Source organism: Molossus molossus, unplaced genomic scaffold (assembly GCF_014108415.1).
Source record: "Molossus molossus isolate mMolMol1 unplaced genomic scaffold, mMolMol1.p scaffold_m16_p_18, whole genome shotgun sequence".
Taxonomy (NCBI): domain Eukaryota; kingdom Metazoa; phylum Chordata; class Mammalia; order Chiroptera; family Molossidae; genus Molossus; species Molossus molossus.
Window position 1 is genome coordinate 39,321,000 of NW_023425353.1, and position 12,968 is coordinate 39,333,967.

The following is a 12,968-nucleotide window of genomic DNA, read 5'->3' on the forward strand; positions in this document are numbered from 1 at the left end:
TTTAGCCCAGCCAGTGTGGCTCAGCAGATTGAGCATTGTCCCATGGACTGAGAGGTCCAAGTCTGATTTCCAGTGGGCACAAGCCTGGGTTTCCAGCTCAATCCCCAGTAGGGGGTGTGCAGGAGGCATCCGATCGATGTCTCTCTCTCACATTGATGTTTCCATCTCTCTCTCCCTCCCTCTCGCTCTAAAAAATCTATTAAAACATATTTTTTTTAAATTCTGTTTTAATTTATATATAGTAACCACCAGTAGATGTAACCACATAAACAACAGCTCTTTGAGATTTCCAGTCATTTAAAAAAAATATAAAGGAGTAGTGGCACCAAGAAGTTTGAGAATCACTGAGTGAGAGGAAATGTGTGCTCCAGGTCTGTGACCCTTTTTTATTTGTATGTAAAGTTTCACTTCCTCCTTCATTCAAAAGATGTATACCCCCACCCAAGAACCCTGTTGGCCACTGGTGGAGTATCACAGGCACCATACATTTTTACCCATTTTTAAAGACTTTAAATACAATTTAATAATTTTTTCATTGATTTTAGACAGGGAAAGAGAAAGACATCAACTTGTCATTCCACTTATTTATTCATTCATTGGTTGATTCCTGTATGTGCCCTGACCAGAGACCAAACCCTCGACCTTGGTCGGGACGACCCTTTAACCAACTGAGCTACCTGGCCAGGGACTGGCGATTTTAAAGGATTGAGATGGTTAGATAAGTGCTGCTCGTGTGGCATCTCTCCGGTTGTTTCCTGGAATCTATGTAGTTTCCATTCCTATGAAGAATTCATCACCCATTTATAAGGTTGCTCCTTTGGGAGAAAATGGTTAGTGTTATAACGCTTAGTCTGTGACGTGTTTCCAAGGCCCCATCTCTGCCTTGCCAGGCTCCGAGCGGCTTCCAGTGGTTCCAGACCCGCCGTATCAAAGCTGCCGTTTCCTGACAGGACCCTGATCACAGGGTGCCAGTGTGGGCCCCTGGGGGATGGCTGACATCTTAACAAAATTCTTGAGGACTGCTTTGCTTGGAAACCACACTCCCTGTCCGATTTATTTTTACTTTCTCCTTGCAGTTTATTTAAGTCCTGACACTGGAGGGAAGGAAATACACCGTGTGTCTGTTCCCTGCCCACCACTTCCTCAAGTTGTAAATTAATCTACTTAGGTAAAAATCCCAGCCTTTGTGCTTCCCAGTTGCCATGGAAAATAGTGGGCTGAAATTTAGAAAGCAGGAGGGAAGGGGCATCAGGCAGGATGAGGCTAGGTTGACCTTTGCCTCTCTGGGCCCTTATTTGACGTGCTCTCAGTTCTTTCGTGGGATTAAATTCATCTCTCCTTTTGTAACCTTGCGTCCTCACTGATGCACCACGCCTACAACCCAAGCCTCCTCCTCCCTGGACTACAAAGCAAGCGGGTCTCCAGCAGAGACACCCTCTCCTTATTTGGCTCACCCATTCAGTGGCAAGCGTTTGGGGCTGTTTCTATTTCTGTAGGTGTGGAGAGAAACTTGGATGTGTTTAATAAACACAGAAAGTCCTGCCACACTCAATCTTCAGGTGAACAGAAGGGTCTCCAACTGGGTCTAAAATACTCCTCAGTCTTTTTTGTGAAAAGAGAAACCAAAGAGGTGAAAACCCAGGAGGGGGAAATGAGAAGTGATATGATCTGCTGACCTCAGAGGGCTCAGACTGATTTTAGGAAAGAGGGCCATTGCTATGGGTGACGGACCAGAGTCTCTCTCCCGGCAGCCGGAAAGGGCCATGTGACCCTCTGTAAGAGCACAGACATCATCCCACGTTCTGCCTGCAAGGGCCAGATGGTTTTACAGAGAAGTTGATACTGGGTTTTGAATAATAAACAGAATGTCCTCAAACAAGGAAGGAAGATTTTGCCAGAGAAAGAAAGAAAGGGCTTCCCGGATAGGAAATAACATGAAATCATGGAGGAGATGGACAGGTCAGGAATGAGGAGGGAGATCCCTTGGACTTGGGGCCCTGGAAGGGACCAAGGAAGATGGAAGGAACAGAGATAAAGGCTAACGTTTGGGGCAGGACCTCAAGGGCTTCAATGCCAGGCTAAAAACTCTAGACTACAGACTATACAAAGCAAGATGCCATTCCTTCATCTGTTCATGCCTCATCTACAAATATTTAGTGAGCGTCTAACACGTTTTAGATACCGTACCAGATGTCAGGGGTGCCATTATGAACAAAAGACAGACTCCCTGCTGTCAGGAAGTTTACATTCTACTAGCAGGGGACAATAAAGAAATAAATGTAGCCTGGCTGGGGTGGCTCAGTGGTTGAGTGTTGACCCATGCACCAAGAGGTCCCCAGTTTGATTCCTTGTCAGGGCACATGCCCAGTTGTGGGCCTGATCCCCAGTGGGGGGCATGCAGGAGGCGGCCAATCGATGTTCTCTCTCATCAATGTTTCTATCTCTCTCTCCCTCTCCCTTCCCCTTTTCCTAAAACAATCAATGAAGAAAAAAATTTTTTAAGGAATAAATATATAATATGTCAGGCTGATCAGTGCTAAAGGCAAAAACAAAGCAGGGAATGAACAGAGTGACCAGGTGCAGAGACACTATTGTGGTTACGGAAGGCCTGTCTGAAAGGGCACTTTCAGCCTAGAAAGACCTGAAAGAGATGAGAGAGCAAACCACGCGTGCCTTGTGGGGAGGAGCACTGCAGCAGCACGCGCAGCGGTCCTGCGGTGGGTCTGTGCTCCTGCGGTGGGTCTGTGCTCCAAGTGTTGGTGAGGAGGCCGTCAGTGCGGGCAGGGCAGACAGCTGGGGAGAAGCAGGGGACGTGAAATCAGAGACCTGCAGAGGACCGTTGGGTCATGGTAAAGAGTTTGGATTTTATCTGGGTGCGTGATCACGTGACCACTCTGGCAAAAGTGTGGGGACTTGACCAGAGGGACAATGAGGAGTTGGAGGCAGGGGAGACACAGGGCATCAGTCAGGCTGATGATCTAGTTGTAGGAGTGTGAAGCATGCCTCCTCTGGGTGCTTCTCTGTTCCCAGTGAAGTCATGAGCAAGGTCATCAGCGGAGAGGAAGGGGCACTGAGGGTTTTGGAGCAACACTGGAGCCTGGAGGAGAGAGATGTTGCCGGGTAGCTGTGCAGGGGAGTCGGAAAGTGAGCTGACCAAAGGAACATATTGTCATTGCCAAGCCGCACTGAGGACCTACCTATGGAGTGAGCTTCTCAATGAGACCGATCAGCAAGTAGGAGTGGGTTTTTCCTACCCAGGCTCAGCTTCTGGGTGCAGGTGAAAAGTAGTGAGAATGTGAGATTTGACCGGGGTTGGGATTACCCGAAGGCCTTACAGTGGGGAGGGAGAGGGGTGAGGCAGTTGAAGGTACCTGCCGGCGTCATGATTTTAATGACGGCCCGTGTAATCTACACTGGATCAAATGGGAGGTGCGGGCACGAGGGGGGAGGGAGGGCTTGTTAAAATACTCCGGGGAAGCAAGGACGAATCCCTGACCCAAGGGACAGAGGGACGGAATGAATAGGAGACTGTGCAGAAGTGAGAAACCAATGAGAGCTGGGGCAGGTCAAAGACGGCCCCAGAGTTTCTAGTTTGAGTAACTGGATGATGCCAATAGTTAGGATCTATGCCACAGAAGTTTTTGGTTGGGAAGAGAATAAATATGATTTTAGAACGTACTGATTCTAAATGGAAAACCCCAAAAGCGCAACTGCCTGTTGTATCTGAAAACAGCGATCCCAGTTTTCGAAGGGTCGAACCAAACTCTCTGGAAGGCCTTTCTTGTTGCCACGATATAGGCCTTAGCAGGTGTGTGACAGTTCATCCGATCCCTGAGCTCATGTAGCTTTTATTTCTGACATTGGGTGGCCTCCAGGAAACCGAGACACAGGCAAGTCTCCTCTCGAGGTAGGGCTCACAGAGCGTTAGTGACGACAATCACACTGGAACTGGGGTTAAGTCCCAGCTATTTTATTTACGAGCTGACTTTGGACAAGCTATTGATTCTCTCAGAACCTCAGTATCCTCAGCTGTAAAATCAGGATAATAACATTGGCATCTGGCCATCAGAGACATTATGAATGTTAAATAAAGTGATATTTATAGAACGATGTGACAAAAGTTTAATTCATGGTGGTTCCCTTGTCTTTGTCCTCCTCTGCCCCATGTCTGGTCTTAAACCTAAGGGAATCTGGTATTTTACACGAGACTTTTTTTTCCTAATGTCTCTTAAAGTGAAATTTGCAAGCTGAAAGTGACCAGCAACATTAATACATTTTTGAGCACCTACTGCATGCACTATTCCAAGTACCAATTTGAGGCCCCAAAACATGTAGATGACAAAGTCATAGTGCCTTCCTACTTGGAGAGACAGGCCCCCACCAAAAGTGTGCCCCAAGGCCACAACCACATAAGTTAAGGCTTTCTGTCAAACATCAATGACATTTAAATGAAGATTTTCTGCAGCACCACTTAAAAAAACAACAACAACAACTTTGCATCTGCCTGTTCACCCCTATAAAATAGAAACTGCTCTTTTGGACCAAGAAGGAAAGGCATCTCTGTCCACACCACATTCTGGTAGCAGTGACTGGAGAAATTGACGATCAGCATCTTCTCTTGGCCCATCAGCAATCTTGACGTGATGTCTTAGGCCAGAGGTTGCCAGCTAAGAACCACTGGCTGCATCAGACCTGAGGGCACGTGTTAGCTGGATGACATGGGGTTTTTATAAATTTGAGCCAGCAGTTAAAACTCGGGCATTGCAACAGGAAATTCACACGTCTCAGCTTGGCAAACGTCCAGAGGAGCTGCAAGGAGCAGCTGACCCGTCTGGAAAGGTGTGCAATCTCAGGTGGACCTCAGAGCCCGCGGCAGAACCACTTACCCCAGCAGGCCACACACGGTGGACCCCCACCTCTCCTCGGCACCCCGCGGTGAGGTGACAGGGGGTGTGGGAAGCTGGTTCCCTCTCCTCCTCCTCGTTTTCCCTTCTCTCCCCACCGACTCCGAAGGAGCATGGCATGTGACAACATAGAAGGGAATTTTAAAGGTGACCTCAGACCCTTCCACAACACTCCTGGGCCCCAGATGACTGGTTCCCAGAACTCAGGGAGCAGAAGCCGGTGCTCTGAAAGACTTCAGAGCTTCCTCGTTAAGGAGGCGTCTGTTTAATGCTGTGACTCAGTGACATCAGCGTGTTGCCAAATTGTCTTGTACTGTGTCCTCTCCCCTCTAATGAGGACCTTTATTTGTCTCCTAAATCGAATTAAAGTCAACTCTCTTGACCCAGATGAATTACAGGCCAGAGGACTTAGAGAACCCAGGAAAGAGATTCTCAGTGTTTATCTGTGGTCTTAGAGGACCTGCAGGACTTAAAATGGTGCTGGAATCTTAGAGACTGAAAAAAGCGGTCCACTAACAAGAAGAAAGAGGGTTCCACACCACAAACCTGTGAGCAAAACAGACTGCAGGCCTGATTCGAGGATGGATTTTAAAGAGGAAAGGGCATTTCTGCCCCTGGAAGAAAAACGATCGGTCACTGAGACCAAGCTTGGGTTAACCAAGAACAAATCATGTGCACCTTGCCCTCACTTCTTTATTCCACAGGTTTATTAGTCTAGCCAGGGAAGGAAATACACAAACATAGGAGATTTTTATTGTTCAGAGATCACTGGTACAGAAAAAGACCACATAAATAAATCCCCTTGTGAAGGAATCCATAATTTCACATGAAATAGTGAATAAAAGGGCTGTTGCTGAGATATTTATCCTAAAAAGTGAAACTTACAATAGGAACATAAGCTACTTTTGTTGTATTTTAAAAAGTATTTAGTTGACCAATATGTGCTGAGCGTACGTGACAGCCTCCAGCAAGGAAGATACAGCAGTGAGCAAATGAGACCAAAGCCCTGCCCTCGACAGGGATCGTAGTCTAAGGGAAGACAGGAAAACAATGTAAATACATAAATGAGATAGTTTACCTCGTGATACCAATAACTGCTTTGAAGAAAATAAATTAGATGACCAAACAAAGAGGGCTGGGTTTGGGGAGGGGGCGGTGCTGCCTTAGAGGGGGGACAGAGAAGGTCTCTATGAATATACTGCAGCTGAGATCAGGGGCTGAGAAGGAACCGGGCAGGCATGCTCTGCAGGAAAGTGTGATCTGGACAGCAGAGGCTGAAGGCAGAGCCAGCAGGACAGCCCACGTGATAGCCAGAGAGTGAGCAAGGGGACAGGGTGATGAAATGAGATGAGAGACTTGGGCACAAATCAGATTCTGTGGTGTCATGGGAAAGAGTTGGGATTTTTATAAATGTGATGAGAAGCCATTGGAAGGATTTAAGCCGAGGAATGACACAATCTGATGTGAATGTTTAACAGATGACCATGCAGGTAGAGTGTGAGCTGGAACACCGGAGAGGAGGCCATCACGGGCCCCAGCAAGCCATGCAGCCACTTGGGCTAAGTGGTAGGGAGGAGATGGAGTGGAGTCAATTTGGGATGTATTTTGAGGATAGACCCAACAAAACCTGTAATTCCATTAGAGGTGGGAGTGGGTGGAGTCAGAAGCACCAACCATGACTCGAGATTTTGACGAGAATGATACTACCATTTAGTAAGCAAAGTAGGGAAGACTAGATAAATAGGTTTGAAATCAAGAGGTGTGTTTTTGGACACCTAAGTCTGAGAGTCTATTAAGCACTCATGTAGAGATGTCAAGTACAAAAATATACTTGGGCAGGTGGCTTGGTCAGTTGGAGCATAGTCCCGTACACCAAAAGGCGGCTGGTTCAATTCCACATCAGGGCACATACCTAGGTTGCAGGTCTGATCCCCAGTTGGGGCATGTGCAGGAGGCAACTGATTGATGTTTCTTTTTCTCTGAAACCAGTAAACATATCCTTGGTGAGGATTTTTTTTTTAAGTGCACCAGAAGTACACAGTATAAATTTGAGAGTCAGCGGCACGTAGATGATGTTTAAAGCCGAGGGCCTGGAGGGGATCACCTAGGAAGGGAAATGCTGAAGGGAAGACAACCGGGATGAAACTCTGGGGCCACCAACATTTAGGTTGGGCCTTAGAAAAGAAGCCAGTAAGAGGTGCCACCAGCTCACTCTAAGACTAGCAACAACAACCTCAAAAATGATCAATCCACTCTTGCATGGGGGATTTTTTTGGCATGTTTTTTGATAAAATTATAAGATCATATAATATCAAATTATTCCATTATGATTTGACTTTCACAGCATAATCATAAACAGTATAACTTTGGCAAAAGTATTTAAGGCATTTGTTAATTTTTCCAGGTGTCTCTCTTACCCTTCTGAGGTTAACAACATTCTTATATGCAGTGTTTTTTTGGTCCTCAGCCTCATAGATTTTCTCTGGTCTAACACTGCCATTTCCTCATTTGTCAATGGCTTTGCCAATAATGAGGCTGGTCCCCAAAACTGCTTTTCTAATCCTGAAATCTTGGCTACCTTGCAAGACTGACAGTTTCTATACCCTAAGAAGCCTGAAACACCAATCAGAAAGAATATATGTACTCCCATGTTCGCAGCAGCACTATTTACAATAGCTAAGATCTGGAAACAGTCCAAATGTCCATCAGTAGACGAATGGATAAAAAAGCTGTGGTACATATACACAATGGAGTACTATGCAGCTATAAGAAAGAAAGATCTCTTATCCTTTGAAACGACATGGAGGGACCTGGAAAGTGTGATCCTAAGCAAAACAAGCCAAACAGAGAAAGACAAGTGTCATATGATCTCATTTATTTGTGGAATATAATGAACATAACAGTCTGAGGAATGGAGTAGTCCCAGAGACTTGGAAGTGGGGTACAGACTGAAAATCCCCAGAAGAGGGGATGGTTGGGGAGAGATAAACCACAGAACTTATATGCATGTATGCATGAACAATGGACATGGACAACAAAGCGGGGACAGGGCAGGGAGGGAAGAGGAGGGGAATCAGTGGGGGGAAAAGGAGAAACATCTGTAACAAAAATAAATTAATTAAAAAAATAATAAAATAAAATAAAAATTCAAAACAAAACAAGACTGACAGTTTCACTTTGCTTTCAATTTGTATGTAATTTGTATTGTATTTGCATTATGTCGTTGCAGCCTAATAACTCTAGTGAGAATCATGAACAAAGACTTTGACCAATAGACAGGGGTAGAAACTTGGTTTTAAAAGGAAGGTGTGTGTGGTCTGTTGATTAGTGATTTTAGTTTTGTGTCATGATTATAGTAGGTGCCCATAGTGGAGACCACTGACTGTTCACTGAGCTACTCTCCCTGTTTTTAAGCACTCAGCTAAACAGCATTTCCCTATCTACCATTTGGCTAGGTGTGGCTCTGTGTCTAAGTGAGCATCAGTGATATGCATTTTCAGGCCTGTCCCACAAAAACTTCCTACGTGTACTCTTTTATGCTCTTTCCACCTCTATGGCTAGATGTAGATGACAGTGCGGCCCTGGAGAATGGCAGATTCACAAGGCAGAGAGAACCTGGATCCCTGAGTGGCTGCATGGAGGAGAGCACCCCACCCCAACCTGAGTAGCTTGTTACCCAAGATACAAGTGAAATTCCATTGTGATTTAGCCATTAAATGTTTGGCTCCATTTGTTACTCTGGATTAGCCTATCCTAAATAACACATTGCTCTACTTAACTTCGGGAATGGAGTAATGAATACCCAGTTGTGAGGAGCCCTTTATGTGTTTCAGCAAGATACTTAGTTGGTATCCTGTGAGTTCCTATAGACAGGCTGAGAAACACAGGTGGTTGCTAGCCCAAGTCAGAGAAGCAGTGACTGACTGGCCAGCCAAACCTAAAGGCTAATGAATCATTGTCCAGCCATATACATTCTTTGGGCTTGATGCTCAGCTCTGTCCTTTTCAACATCTGTAATAGTGACGCAGGTGAATATACAGAAGGCATGCTTCTCAAACTTGCAGAAGATGTTGGAAGGGGTACCCTGGATTGCACAAATGTGATTCACAAAGATCTTGGCGTTGGATTTTATGGTGTTGTATCATGACACAAATAGAGAAAATAATTGACAAAGACTTTGACTCAATGGGTACAGAAGAAATTTGGCTTTTAAAGGAAAGGTCAATGGGCCAAACAGAGCATTGTAAAATTCATTAAAGTTAAATATAATGTCCTGAACTTAGATGGAAATCAGCTGGAACAAGATGGAGAAGTTGTGGCTTAAAGCATCACATTAAAAAAAAAAAAATTAGATGTTACCCTGGCTGGTTTGGCTCAGCGGTTAGAGCATCAGCCCAAGGACTAAAGGGTTGTGGGTTGCAGATTCAATCCCCAGCCCCCATCGGAGTGGTGTGGGAGGCAACCAATCAATGTGTCTCTCTCACATCAATGTTCTCTCTCTCTCTCTCTCTCTCTCTCTCTCTCTCTCTCCTTGCCTCTCTTCCACTCTCTCTAAAAATCAATGGAAAAAATATCCTCAAGTGAGGACTAACAACAACAACAAAATATTTTTAAAAACAAACAAAATAAAAGCATAGAATATTTACTATCTGGTCCTTTACAGAAAAGTTTGCCAACCCCTGGGCTAAATTGTGAGGTGCCTGATAAATCTTGCTGCAGGATTTGAATTTTATTCTAAGTGATGGGAAGTCCCTAGAGGGTTTTAAACCAGTGAGCCACATTGTCTGACCTCCAGTTTTTTATTTATTTTTATTTTTTTTATCCTCACTCGAGGACATTTTTGTATTTATCTTCAGATAGAGCAGGAGGGAGAGAGGGGGGAAGAGAGAGTGAGAAACATTGATGTGAGAGAGACACATCCAGTGGTTGCCACCCACACAACCCCAACCTGGGTGGGGACAAACTGCAGCCGAGGTCCGTGCCCTTAGCGGGAACTGAACCAGGGACTCTCCGGTCCGCAGGCCGAGGCTCTAACCGCTAAGCCAAACCGGCCAGGGCTGACCTCCAGTTTTTAAAGATCTGCTCTGGCTGACAAATCTGAGAGGGAAGGTGGGAGAGAGCAGGAAGAGATTAACCGAAGAACGTACAGTATATGCATATACGCCTAAAGAAGGAACAGGTGAAGGCCTGGGTGGGGGGCAAGAGCAGATTGGAGGGGGCCAATAAGGGGGGGACATCCTTAATACTCTCAACAATAAAGATAATTTTTTAAAAAAAGAAATGAGCCAGTTTGGCTCAGCGGTTGAGCGTTGGCTTGCGGACCAGAGAGTCCCGGGTTCAGTTCCCGCTAGAGGCAGGTACCACCAAAAAAAAAAAGAAATGATAAAAATAAATAAAAGGTCCTCTCTGGGAATGGATTACAGGAGAGTAAACGTGAACGCAGAAGGCCAGCAGCAGATCATGGCACTCATCCAGATGAGAGACGGCGGAGAGGATAGCTTAGAGAAGTAGATCAACTTGGCACATGTACTGGGGACAGGAAACTCACAGGGCTTGCGGAGGCCTGGGACAGGGAGAGAGAGGACAGCTAGGATTTTGGCGTGAGCAGCTGGGTGAACGGCGGTGCCATCCCGGAGAAGGGAAAGACGGCGGGGAGCAGGCTGGGAGATGGGATCGGTGTTTTGCACATAGCAGCTTGGTGAGCTCTGTCAGGCACCCCAGAATCAAAGTCAAGCCAACAGGTAGGTGCTTGACTCTGGATGGAGCTCGGGGTATACATCCGAGAATCCTCGATGCCGACATAAGAAAATACCAACCTGTGGGGAAATTTTATGAGTCTGTTTAAGCAAGATCGCAACAGACAGAGGACTGCTGCCCAGAGTGGCGGTTTGTTTGATACATTTGGAATTAAGAGGGGAAGGGAAGGAAGATTCTGTGAGGTGGGGGCAGCAAGGCAGGGGATAGATTACAGGGTAGTTAAGAGTATGTGCTCTCCTGAGGATGCTTCCCAAGGGTCTGAAAAAGAGGCATTTCAAAACTGTGTTAACCTAGATGCACAAAAACAGTGGACAGGGCTTACTTAAAGCAAAGATAACCTTTCCTTAGGGAAGTTATAGGCCTGGGGCATGACTTCCCATCCTGACCTGCCCAGTCAGGAATTTATGATCAGATCACCCTGTGAGGTTACCTTCGGAGAGATTTAGCATAGCTCTCGTTTTTCATCAACATCATTAAGTGGACAGTATTGAAGCCAGAGGCCTGGAAGCAATATCTCCAGGGAAATGGTGAAGAAAGCCCTCGGCTGGGCAAAAATCAGAGGCCACTGGAGGCAGGAAAATCAGTAGAAGAGATTTAAGAAGGACTGACTTGGGGTGGTGAACGCACAGTACAATATACAGATGATGTATTATAGGATTGTACACCTGAAACTTTGTAAAACAACTTTTTTCTTTAATGATTTTTAGAGAGAGAAGGAGAGGGATAGAAACATCAATGAGAGAGAACATCAAGTGGCCGCCTCCTGTATGTCCCCCACTGGGGATCGGGCCCACAACCTGGGCATGTGCCCTGACCGGGAATCAAACTGGCAACCTCTTGGTGCATGAGTCGACGCTCAACCACTGAGCCACACCAGCCAGTCTGTACACCTAAAACGTATATGATTTTATTAACCAAGACAGAAGGGAGCTGGGAAACTGGTTTTAGAAGAACCTGAAAAGAATATTTCAAGCCGGAAGGGGTGGTCCACTATGCTTAATGTTATTCAGGTCAGTGGGTCAGTAACCACTGCATTTAGTGATATAAAATCTCTCTGAAAACTTGACCAGGGCAATTTCAGTGTTGGGGGAACTGACCATAGGCTGGAGGGGTTTGAGGAAAACATTGCATGTGGGCAAGTGGAGACAGGACCTCTTTTGAGTCGTTTTGCTGCAAAACAAACAGATAAAAACCACGGAAGTCCACGGCAGGCTCAAGGCCTTTAAAGTCTCTTTCAATCTTGAGAAGCTTTGACTCCATGAAGCACCTCATGTGTGCCAGCTCATTACTTGTCTGCAATGCTGAAGAGCAATGCCTTCCTGACAGTTCATTGGGAAGTTGGATGGAGCACAACAGAAATCCATACCAATAACTTCAAGAAAAAACACAAGAAAAAGGAAGACTGCAGCCACAGAGGCGAGTGGCGACGTCCCATCAGGTTTCCTCTGTGTCGTAGGCAGACCTGCAAACCCATCCAGCCAGCAGTTTCATTTCTGCTGGGTGTGCACACAAGCTCTTCCTTCCACACTTTCCCAAGGAAACTTGTTCATGCAAACTTCTGAAATTTGCTGCCGAATATAAATGTGTGACCCAAAGAATAAGCAGATTTCTGTAGTCAGGACACAAACGTATCTTGTAGAAGGCCACAAAGTAACATTTTTGTTTCACAGCTTTGTTTGTTTGTTTGTTTGTTTGTTTTTCCTGGAAAACATTTTAGTTTCTTCTGATGGACATCAAGGTCAAAACACTCACACTCATGCACACATTACTTATTGTTATTATTATTTTATTCTCACTTGAGAACATTTTTCCATTTTTTGTTCAGATAGAGTGGGAGGGAGAGAGAGAGAGGAAAACATCAATGTGAAAGGGACACATTGAGTGGCTGCCACCCGTACAACCCAACCAGGGCCGGGGACAAACTGCAACCAAGGTACGTGCCCTTAGCGGGAACTGAACCCGGGTCTCTCTGGACCACAGGCCGATGCTCTAACCGCTAAGCCAAACCGGCCAGGGCCATATTGTTATTTTTAAATTTAATCACATACTGTAAGGAAGATAAGGAGATTATTTTTTAACATTTATGGTCTTCAAAAGAGATGATCTGACTCCACAGTCTGATCTCTGGCTGACTTGTTAGGTTGCCTGTCTTCCTGGATCTATAAAATGGTGTATATATGATCATAACAGGAACCTATTTCTGTCTTTGCCCAGCAGCTAGCCCAGAATCCCAGATCTGCTCCTTACGAAGGTGTGTGGCTCTGAGCGAGTCCTCGGCCTCTGTGAACACGGTTGTTCATTTGTCAT